Source organism: Podarcis bocagei (assembly GCF_964188305.1).
Source record: "Podarcis bocagei genome assembly, chromosome: 10".
NCBI classification, from domain to species: domain Eukaryota; kingdom Metazoa; phylum Chordata; class Lepidosauria; order Squamata; family Lacertidae; genus Podarcis; species Podarcis bocagei.
The window spans coordinates 22703591-22715976 of NC_138135.1; positions in this window are offsets into that span (position 1 = coordinate 22703591).

A 12386-nucleotide genomic window follows, 5' to 3' on the forward strand; every position below is an offset into this window, starting at 1 on the left:
CTACATTCCAGCCTGCAGACTATTTACTCTTTCCTTCAGGAGAGTTTATTTTATATCCATCACTGAGTTTTGGAGAAAGACTCAAAGGCAACTCCCTTCAAAATGGAAATTTTCCAACCTAATACCTCTCACATGGTCTAAGGCAGAGGTCAGCAACCTTAGGCCCATGGGCCGGAAGTGGCCTGCGGAGGTTGTTTGGCCGGCCCCCAATCCACCCCCAAACTGAGCCACCTGCTCTCATGTTGCACTAAACCAGCACAGTGCGGCGCAGGGACTTGCTTCCGCGGCGCTGAAAATCTTGTATGCGCAGACGCAGGCACCAAAAAGCACGGGGTTGTGGCCTCATCTCGCTTTACAGGCTGAGGGAGCCGGCGTTTGTCCACTCTGCAGACAGTTTTCCCGGGTCATGTGGCCAGCATGAGTAAGCCACTTCTGGTGCAGCGGAACACAGACACGCCGTTTACCTTCACACCGGAGCGGTACCAATTAATCTACTTGCACTTTTTGGCGTGCTTTCAAACTGCTAGGTTGGCAGGAGCTGGGACCGAGCAACGGGAGCTCACCCCGTCGCAGGGATTCAAATCTCCAACCTTTTGATCAGCTAGCCCAAGGCTCAGTGGTTTAGACCACAGCACCACCCGCGTCCCTAGTGATGACATAGCAGCATACAATAGATGGCTACTGCCACACCCTCCCCCCCCAAGTTTGCCAGGGATTAAACAAAAGTTTTTAAGATCAAGTTAGCGACTGATAGACTCCATTGGTTCTGTGCAATTTTGTCATAAGAGACCTAATCATAGCCTTTTGGAAACCATTTGCCTTCAAATCTCTTAACTTGGAGGTCTAACTGCTACAATGTCAAGGGTTTTCCCTTGGTAAATTAGACTTGTGTGCTGTACAAACCCTTTTTCTCCCATCCGTTATAGTGCCCATATATATCTGGGTCTATGAAATGTGACTAATTTAGAGAAGGAATTGAGGGTAGTGCCCTCCACCCACCAGCTCCATGTATTCAACTCTTGTTTGGTCTGTTTGGATTGAGCAGGTTATGTCCCTCAATTCCTACATTCCAGTCATGAGTCTCATCCCACCAGGTTTCAGTAATACCTACCAGGTCATATTTTCTACCCTGTAATAAAAGCTCCAATTCATCTTGCTTATTTCCCATATTCTGCATTTGTGTAGAGACAACTAAAACCATAAGTCGTTCCCTCCAGCCGCTTCCTTCTTGTACTTTCTTGTACTTTAGCAGGTTTCTGGAGCACTATCTCAGTTTCTTGTGCACCAATGAAGCGATTTATCTCCAGTGCCAGGTGTTGTTCTGTCGTATAAAGCGAATGAAATAGTTTCATCCCAAACATAAAAACAAATAGTTCAATATATAAAACAAATATTTAAAATTCCATATATAAAACAGTCAAAAATAACCACAACAGAGATGCAGACTGGGAGAAAGGTCTCCAGTTAAAAGACTGGTTGAAAGAAGAGTCTTCAATAGGCACCGAAAAGGCACCTGTCTAATATTTAATGGGAGAGAAATACAATAGGTAGGTGCCACCACACTAAAGTCTCAATTCCTATATTGCATGGAATAGATCTCCTGATAGGATGGTAAAAGTACAGGCTCTGGAGGGCAGTGTAAACCTAACCTATTTTTTCTGTAATATTCAAACCATACAATGAGATCCCTTGAGGGACTGCAATCTTTCTTGACTGTCCAAGCACCCACTGTAGCCCTTGCTAGATCATCTGATATTTGTCCAAATCCATTAACCAGTTCACTACAAAAGCCACTGTATCCTTTCCTTCCTTTTTGAATATGTTGGTGGCTATAATGATCCTGAGAATCTTCTAGTGGAAATTGCAGTGCCCTGACCACTTCCTTTCCTTTCCTTTTTGTTTGGTTTTGTTTCACTTACAGTTTAATTCATTTCTAACCTCCTGGACCAAATTTCAAGCAGTGATGATTTTAAAGAACTAGGTGCTTATACAGACTTGTGCATTATTGATATGCAATTGTTCTTTGGAACCAAATATCACAGTAAAGTCCGGAGTCCTTATAAATCAACAGCTTGTTGATCATATACCAATAAATAGGATTTACAATAACAGAAGCAAATAATTGTTTTGTCGCTAATTTCTTTCCTGCAAAATTGTGCTTCTCACTGTTTTAGCAATCCTTTACTGAAGATAACAAGTTGGTTATGTTCACTGTATTGTATGAAACATCACAATATATTGGGAAGGTACTATCAGTACAGGATTGGACCAGAGCAGAGAGTCTGAACAGTAAATCATTTTGCATTCTTCATTCCCTAGCTTTTAAATAACTCCCCCCCCAAAAAAAAAAATCACTAGGGACAAATACTTGTTAACATCGTCATTTAGAATACTTTAACTTACAAGGCTAAAATCTAATGAATAAATAAAATATATTGTGCAATAATCTAGCCCCTCCCCACCGCCACCCTCCCCCCAAAATCAGATACACGAAGAACCAAATGATCGGGAAAGCTGGCTATAGGCACCAGGTTACAAGAGTGTACATGGATCTACACTCAAGTGTGCTACAGAAAAACACCAGCTGATGACTGTCGTTGGCTTAAGGGCAACTACATCCTCATTGAAACATAGTTTTAAACAAGCAGGAAAATGTTTACAAGGCATCCACAGCATGTAAATCATGTACAAATGGATGCATTCAATGTTTCCCTTCCCCAATAGCTTTTATTTATTTATTTTTTAGATAAATACTTTTTTCTACTTTCAGCATTAACTGGACTCAATACATGCACAACTCAAAAGAATTAAGGGGGGAGAATAAGGCTATTGGAAAAATAGAATTAAACTAAGAATCTTCAAGTACCTTACACGACGACCACTCTGTACCAATGCCATTGCTTATGAAATGAAAGGTCACAGAACCCATGAAAACATCTCTAATATTTTATTGGATTTAAAATAGATCATTTTAGCTGTATTTATAGTAATCTCAAAGTGACAATTTGAACTTTGTAAATAATGCAAACAATTAAAAATTATACCCATATTACTCAACCTGTTTGAAGCCGATAGAAATCGGGGGGGGGGGGCTATAGAAAGCCACATTTAGAACAAAATCACAATTTACATTATAATAAAGGCAAATATTCAGCATTAAAAAAACCCACAGCAATGAGTCAGATGTCAAAGCAAATTACAACTAAGCATAAATTACCTGTAATTGGTTTGGTTTAAAAATATTCTAGCAAGTTTATGGATGTGTTATACCCATGCGCAAAAAACTTATTGGTTTTAGATGCCTGAAATCTCTCTTTTTACCCAAGACTTAAGTGTTTCAGGCTGAGATCCAAAGCCTCATTATCTGCCTCTGCTGTGTCAGATATCTCACTATTTCATAAGGGTTTCAAGTAGCTTCAGGGCATTCACCCAATCATTGGTTAAATCTTATATTAATGGTTTAATTTGTTGAAAAAGAGCCATTATGTGCCCTTTCCCAATATAAGGTGTTGATCTATTGATAAATGTGGGAGAGGGGTTCAAAGTGAAGATAATCATTTATTTTCAATTTAAATTAAGATCAACCAGATTGAACCAAATACTGTTTGAGGTGGGGGATTGTTCAGTTTCTGGAATACTGGCATATGTTATGAAATTAAACCAAAATTAAAGCCATATTTCTTGTGGACTATATATTGGACTATATTGTATTTTGATTGATTAGTTTGCAGCAAAATTTCATATTTTGAAGATTTGATAACAATGGCTAGTCGCTGCATCAGTGTTGAAGTAAAATGTCATAAAATATCTGCATCAGTAATGGTATTTTTACGAGACCTTGCAACTGAAACATTAATGATGAAATAATGAACTCATGCAGAGTGGTTTGTAATGCATAGACACTTAAGGGAATTCTTACATTTCAGCAAAGTTTAGCGGATAAAACTTAAGCTTTTGCTTATGTATCATTATTAGTTTACAAACAATTTTAAAAAGCACAAAGGAATGTGGGAGTGAGGAGCCCAGTGCAGCTATCTCCAGCTCCCCATGCCTCCCAGAAGTAAAAGTGAGCAGGCTGTAAACAGGTTGTGTAGTGGCAGCTGGCGGTGTAATGCTCTCCTGCTCTCCTCGTGGTTGTATAAACAGCAGGAGCAGACAGCAGCAGAAGAAAGCAACAGGGATCATCAGAGTGGCAAAGATGGCAGCTATGAGAAGTACGTATATCAATCATAAGTGGAAGGCAGAGATTTATGTATTTGTTTCATATTGTTGCACACTGCCCCAGTCTCCAAGCATTGCGAGATTCCAGGGGTTCATGGCATGAAGGACTGTGGAGACCGTGGTGTCTTTATGACGTATAGTTTATTTAGTTGGCAGGAGCTGGGACAGAGCAATGGGAGCTCACCCCGTCGCATGGATTCGAACCGCCGACTTTCTGATCCTGCCAACCTAGCAGTTCGAAACACGACAGTGCAAGTACCGGTAAATAAATAGGTGCTGCTGCGGTGGGATGGTAAATGGCTTTTCTGTGCACTCTGGTTTCCGTCACGGTGTTTCCGTTGCACCAGAAGCAGTTTAGTCACGCTGGCCACATGACCTGGAAAGCTGTCTGTGGACAAATCCGGCTCCCTCAGTCTGAAAGCAAGATGAGCACTGCAACCCCATAGTCAGCGTTGACTGGACTTAATGGTCCAGGGGTCCTTTACCTTTTACCTTTACATTTATGGTTTATTTACACATATATACAACCTTGGTCTACTATGGAGAGGCTCACAGCATCAACAACCCAGATGGTCTTGTCTCTCCCACAGTCACAGCGTTGGAATCAAGCAGAAATCAAGTATGGCTCTCACCCTCCAGCTTCTGCCTGCTCCTGGCCCACCTCTCAGCTCACACACATTTTAGCTTTTGTCTTCTTCACTTACCAGCCAGGTGAGGGACAGGAGCCCACCCTCAGGCACAGAGCAGCTTTCTTTGTTATACCAATGACCATGCTTAGGTGGTAACTAGGTGCTTGAGGCTAATTCAACAATGGAATCCCCCATTAGATGTTAACCCTTGATGGATTGTGTAACCTAGGAATCAGAAGGTACTCCTGCATCATGCAGACTAGCCTACCAAACTCACAACAATATATTTATATACCTCAAGACAATCTGTAAGCAGTTGACAAAAACAACACATGATACATACATATGTTTTTTCACATGTACTGTATATATTCCTGGAGACAGGTTGTATATCTACAGCAATGACCAGAAGAAGAATGGCTTCTGGGAGGAGCGCAGAAAGAAGCAGCACCGTGGTACACCTGCACCGCACAACCAGACACCTTCATCTCTTCTGCATCTGTCTCTACAGCCACAGCAGGCACTGTAATTCTTCGATGGTTTGACTTCACCCTCAAAGGCGTAAGACAGAGGGGTGCCAGCACACAATATACACATACAAACTGCAGTAAGCCTGGTTGCCTTACTGTTCTTTCTGATTTGTTCTCAAGCAATCTAAATGGCTTTTCTGCAGCAACAAAGGGAATCCTTAAGAAATGGAGGTGGTGGTGGATGTCAAAAGGTGAGCAAGTTGACCACAATATATGGTTAGAGGCCAGCAGCTGCCTCTACCTGCAAAGCAAAAAGGGTTATTCACCTTTGCTCACCAATCCTGATGTAAGGCTTTGCTTTTCAATCCTTTCTGCTGACTCCTGGGTCTTGCCCTCAGCTCTGATTTTCAGCTTGCCCTTTGGTTCCAATTCCTTTTTCTTCCTCAACTCTGACACCTGATTTTTCTCAGCTCTGATTGCCCATGTTGCTGCTTGAATACAGTCTCCTAGCTCCTGGATGATCCAGATGCCTATAGCTTAGACTTAACACTAGGGGTGAGGGGCATGAAGCTTCATTCTATCCCAGTGCAGTCAGCCTGGAATGGATGCAAACTGGCAATACTGTGAAGGAGGGGATGCAGTAAATCTTTAAAATACTGGTAATATCCAGCTAGAAGTACACAATTGCATTCCACTGAAAGAATGCCTACAAAAATATAGTCATTTTGATAGGGTATCAGAGACGAATGCCACTGGTTTCTTGAGGCCCCTTTGGGGGCTGCTTGAAGAGCTGGATTTTTTCATCTAGCCTGGTGTATGCCAGGGAAACCCTGAGAAAACAGGAAATAGGAAAGTATGATGTCATTTTGCCATTTGCCCAAATGGGATACAAGAAAAAGCCAAGGGCCTTTCAGAAACAAACAAATGGCTCTTTTGTACTGTGAATAAGAGGTCAAAGTGGCTTGAGAACAGATGTCTAAGTGTTTTTATATAAAAAAACCCACCCCACATTCAACAAATAAAAAACCAATGGGGGCTCTGAGATGCTCTTCTTCAAATTACTACTGAGTAACATTTAAAAAAAAAGTATTAAAATTGGTAACTGATATTAAGCTAGTGAAATAAAAATAATTGAGGTCTTATGTATATAATAAAGGTTCATAAATGTACCAAGCAAACACGTACATAAATATATAAACCACATGTCTGAAGCTGCACAGGAGAGCAGCCATGGAGCCATTTTGACTCCCAAACTGACCAGGTGTTTTCTTTGCAAAGTCAAATGGAAAAGCCTCCCCATTGTCTTTTCCTTCACAAATCCTGTCTTAAGGGTATGTCTGTGTTTGAATAGGGTGAGCCTGTGACCTGGCTCAGGAACTAAGTACTTATCATTACAAAAGTAAACATTAACAGGTAACTTGCCAGTAAACATTAACAGGTAACTTGCCAGACAGGAGGTAAACAACCCACTCAGATTATGAGGTAAACAACCCACTCAGATTTCAGCTTTAGCCCGCCCTTTCTGTGATGTAGGTATGATGTGTCTGGGGGGGTGGTCTTAAGCTACGCCCCTTCTGTGATGTATGTATGATATTTCTGGGGGTGGTCTTGGACTCCACTTTAAATTGGTGGGCAATTTAAAATGTCTATATAAGGGCGGACACACTTTGGTTCGGGGTCCCTCCTGCCACCTGCGTGTGGCTGTGAGCACCCTGTTGCAACAGTTAATAAGGGTCAGGCTTACTAGCTGCTTTGCTTCTCAATATTCTCTAGTTGGCCTCTGTTCTTTCCTCCGACCGATGGAGAACCTACAAAGGACTCTATAAGGGCTCTTGTGTCCCCCATAAGGGAATAAGGGCAGATTTTCGTTTATTACACTAGTGTTGGGAAAGATTGAGGGCACAAGGAGAAGGGGAGGACAGAGGACAAGATGGTTGGACAGTGTTCTTGAAGCTACCAGCATGAGTTTGACCAAAGTGCGGGAGGCAGTGGAAGACAGAAGTGCCTGGCGTGCTTTGGTCCATGGGGTCACAAAGAGTCGGACACAATTAAATGACTAAACAACAACTAAAAACTTTTTTATACAGTCCTTCCTTCCTTCCTTCCTTCCTTCCTTCCTTCCTTCCTTCCTTCCTTCCTTCCTTCTGATATAAGAATTAGAGATCCAGGGTGTATCTTTTTTATTTTAAAAATGTTCCAATATTAATTGTATTGAACCTTTGGCTAGAATGTATTAGGCTTGCATTTGTGTGGCTGGATTTTACGACTCTTACGCAGTATTGCTTTCCTATCTGACCCTGAAAGTGGCATAAATGGTCATTCAGGATAGTTTGCTATGTCTGTTTTGAGTTGGCACCAGAGTGAAATCTATCATCTCCAGAGGTTCCAAGGAACAGATAGGGACATCTGGAATGTCAACAACCGTGTCAAAGGCCTGGTTGCTAAGGAAACAGTGATAAAAAAGACATTTGAGACCCAAATGGCCTGAGGCAGTTAGGGGCATCCCAAGGTAATTGTGGGGGTAGAGTTACCAGTATGGAGCCATGCATGTTTTGCTTCTCATGACCTGTAACCTTTATTGATGTATGTAGAAGAAAGTTTGATGTTTTATGACTCTGTGTGTGCTGTATTTGAAATTAAAAGCCCTTGTAAGCTTTGTTACAGATTTGCTCTGGACAGTCTTTTCTAACTAGGTCTGCTGAGCAACTGGACGGCAAGACCATCCTGTTGCAACAGTTAATAAACTGGGTCCCAAACTGGATCTGCTGATGCTTCTAATTCTATTGGTTCCATATTTTATTGAAAAGCTGTTCCCTCACCTGGGTAACAAACAGGTGCTATAGAAATAAATTCTTTCCTTCCTTCCTGTGACAGATTTCATATTGCTATAAATTTAAGGAGGGGGCCTCTAAACTCTAGAAATGAATAAATACCAGGATTTTGATTAATTGAGATATGGGTTAAAGTACAAACTGCATAGCTGTGCCATATGGAATTCCTGGGCCATCTTATGCAAACCAACCTGGTTGGCTTAGTAAAGAGCAAACCTGTTAACATGACAAAAACAGTATGTATATTTGTGCCAACCCCTGCAGTGCTTCTCCTCTTGTATCAAAAGAATTAAGTACAGGCCCAGTATTGAAGATTGTCTTTGCTGGGGACCTGCTAAATGCCTATAGCTGCTGAGGTTCCATCTCTTCTTCTCTACCACCTTGACCACCAGCTCCTTCTTTGGTTGGTTGGTTGGTTGGTTGGTTGGTTGGCTGGCTGGCTGGCTAGTTGCTTCCTCTTTACCTGGGCCCAACAAACTGGCAAACAAGAGCAGCAGTCATTGCTGCTACCACTTCTGATCTCACCATTCACCCATGCACTCTCTCCCTTCACTCTGAATTGTGCTGCGTGGTCCTTTTACATAGCATGTGCCTTTTATAGTGGGTGCAACCTAATGTACACTTAAGTGACATGTGGCACAATTCTAAGCATGTTTAACTCAGAAGGAACATTATACCGAGTTAGACCATTTGTCCATATGGCTTAATATCATTGACACGGGCAACATCTTTCCAGGATTTCAGACGGCCATTCCTTCCCAGCCCTATCTAGACACTCCAGGAGTGAACCTGGGACCTTTTGCATGCTAGCATCTGCTCTACCACTGAGCTTCAGCCCTTGCCCTGAATCAATCATACTTCAGTGGGCTCCCATCTTTAATAAACATCCATAAGAACTTCTGGAATCAGAGGGATCCTTTTTTATATAAAAAATTATACTTTTCAGGTTTATAGGTAAAGGTACCCCTGCCCATACGGGCCAGTCGTGTCCGACTCTAGGGTTGTGCGCCCATCTCACTTAAGAGGCCGGGGGCCAGCACTGTCCGGAGACACTTCCAGGTCACGTGGCCAGTGTGACAAAGCTGCATCTGGCGAGCCAGCACAGCACACGGAAACGCCGTTTACCTTCCCGCCAGTAAGCGGTCCCTATTTATCTACTTGCACCCGGGGGTGCTTTCAAACTGCTAGGTTGGCAGGCACTGGTACCAAGCAACGGGAGCGCACCCCACTGCGGGAATTTGAACCGCCGACCTTTCGATCGGCAAGTCCTAGGCACTGAGGCTTTTACCCACAGCGCCACCTGCGTCCTTTCAGGTTTATACATTTCACTGATTTTACAATCCTTTTGACATTTCAAAACTTGACTTCCTCCCCCCCCCTTTCTATGGTTCCTTAAATTTATTTTTAATACCTTATGCATATCCAAATTAACTTAATTTGCTTATTTACTTATCAAATATATACTCTTATGAAACTGCAAGCTATTACAATAATCCTGCCAATGTTCTTATCTGTTTACAATTTATCTGTAAATATTCAATAAACCATTTCCATTCTTTTATAAAAAGTTTGTTATTTTGATTTCTTATTTTTCCTTTAAGTTTTGCCATTTCTGCATATTCCCTAAGTTTTTGTATCCATTCTTCCTTTGCTGGGACTTCTGCTTCTTTCTATTTTGGGGCAAGTAACACTTTTGCCGCTGTAGTAGTATACATGAATAAGTTTCTATACAGTTTTGGTAGTTGTGTCCCTATAATTCCCAAAAGAAAAGCTTCAGGTTTTGGTTTTTTTAAAATGTTATTTTAAACATCCTTTTCATTTCATTATATATCGTTTCGGAATAAGAGGAATCCTTGAGGCAAGTGTCAGGGGATGGCTAGGTTAACCTGTTCAGCTAAAACCCACCAAGAGAATTCTGGCACTTGGATGACCGACTGTTTTATTGTGGCATAAGCTATTAAGGACCAGATCTCTTCTCCTCCCGTGCATGAATCCATAGTCCCTTCCAGAAGTAACTTTGCATGATCTCACTAGTCATGTTTGCCCTTTCTATTTACGCCCTTTATCTAGTATGGTTGTTTTGAAATACAGAGCTGTATTTCCATTTCAGTCGGTCTCACTATTTGCTCTGGATAAGGCCTCCCAACTTTTAATTTTCTTTCCTTATGGGGGTGTTGCAGCCCAGTTTTATATGTAGTTAGATTTTTGATGGACATCATTATCACTATTATTAAAAAAAAAATACTGCCCTTCACCTGAAGATCACAAGGTGGTTCACAAAAAAATATAAATAAATAAATCTACTTAGATTTTCCAAATCCATGGAGGGTTTCTTGAGGTGTGATTTTAGCAGTGCTTCCTTCAAGCAGGCAGGGAACACCCCCTCTTGCAAGGAGGCATTAATCACCTCCTTGGTCCAGCCAGCTGTACCCTCCCTACTAGTTTTATCAGTCCAGAGAGGCAGAAGTCCAAAGTGCAAGTCATCTTCCTGACATAATCCTGTTTTGTTACCCACGAGACAGCAGAACAGGGCTGAATACAAATTCTAGTATATACATATATAGATCACAAATCTTTCCTACTGTTGAGTACCTCATGTTCCATCTTGCTGGGTGCTGACCTCAAAGAATAGCAAAACAGCTGCCATGCAAGATCAGCAATCTGACATGCCTTCTTCTCTGTTCCCAATTCTGAATAATTCCCATGTCGAAATCATTCAGTTTCAAGACATGTACCTGCTTTGACAGGCTTCTTAATGTGGCTGTGTGACATGCTTGCAAATTAGCCCAACCTCAGACTCTGGCCGTGCGTTGGTAAGTAAGCTAATATCTAGATATAGCATCTTGCCTTTCCCTTTTGCTTTCTGAGATCTTGAGCCAGAAGTGGTAAGAATTCTATATTTATGCACCCTGGTTTGTTCTTGATGTACATATTCCATGCGTTAAGCTACAGGGAATAAGATGGTGTTTTCTGTATGTGTTCTGTCTGGAAAGAAACGTTAAGTACAGACCATGATTGGCCTCAGAGAATTCAAATGAAGCAGCTCTTCCCCATCTGTTTCAAGAACTATTTAAAAACCTGCATGTACTGAGAAGAAAAGAGAGAAGCCCAAACCATTGAACTTGCACCATGACCTCCTGAAGAGACCTCCAACAACAGCTAAGAGAGCTCTGTTCAAAATAGATTTTGTTTGGTTGGTTTTGGTATTTTAAACTGTCATTGAACAATCTTAATTTTTATTAAACTATTTATATTGGCTCTTAGAAAAGCAACACTCTGCAGACTATGCGAGTAGACTTAACTGAGCTGTATTGGGTAAGCCACCAGGATGAGAGCTCTAACAGTGTCATAGCCTCCCTACCTGAGTCCTACCCTTGAAGTGATCTCACCCTGGAGCCACACAGCTCCATGTCCAGCCTCAGAGGTGCACACTGAGCACTAGCACCCTTTCCAGCTGCATGTAACGTTCACCACCAGCAGCTTTGTGCTGGCTGCAGTAAAGGCTTTTTAGATGCGTTTGGTGTGTCAATCTGCATGGATTTTTGGCCTGGTCTACAAAGGCAAACTTCACATTTATCTGGACAAAGAAAATAAGTTAGTGGTATAAATAGAAGGTGACAGAACAGTTAATGGCACAAGAAACTTTGAAGGCTCAGAGAATCCCCTCCCAAAGTCCTTGTAAAAGTCCTTGCCTTTCCCAACCAATCAAGATTTGTTGGAGCAGAACAAAAACATAAATCAACTAATAAAGGGAAAAACTTTGTTTGTGCATACCAAACTTTTGAACTGGAAAAGCGAGTTAAGACCATAAATTAGGACCCTAGAAAAAGGAGTTGGAAGGATAATATCCTACTTGTTTATGGCTTGGATCAAGCTACCTGAGTGTGCACTCATGTGCTTCCATGTGTGCACTGAGTATGTCCAGCTTCCTGTTATAGCTTGATTGTAAGAAAACCCTGAAGGCTGCACGCCAGAGAGGTGGCTGGGGTGTCTTCACCCAAGACATAGGGCCAGTTTTATCCTGTGCTTGCAACTGCCCTGAACTCCTGTTCAATGAAGTTGCTGTCTGTGCATGCACTGTCATCTGCACATGTTCAAAGGCTGTCTGAACTATACACACCTCAGTTTAACTGAAACTTGTGTTTTCAAATCAGTTGGAAGGTGGTTTGAGGGGAAATGCCTGCCCCCTCAATAAACTCTAGGATACATATGGATTGTGCCTAATGTTATGTGTA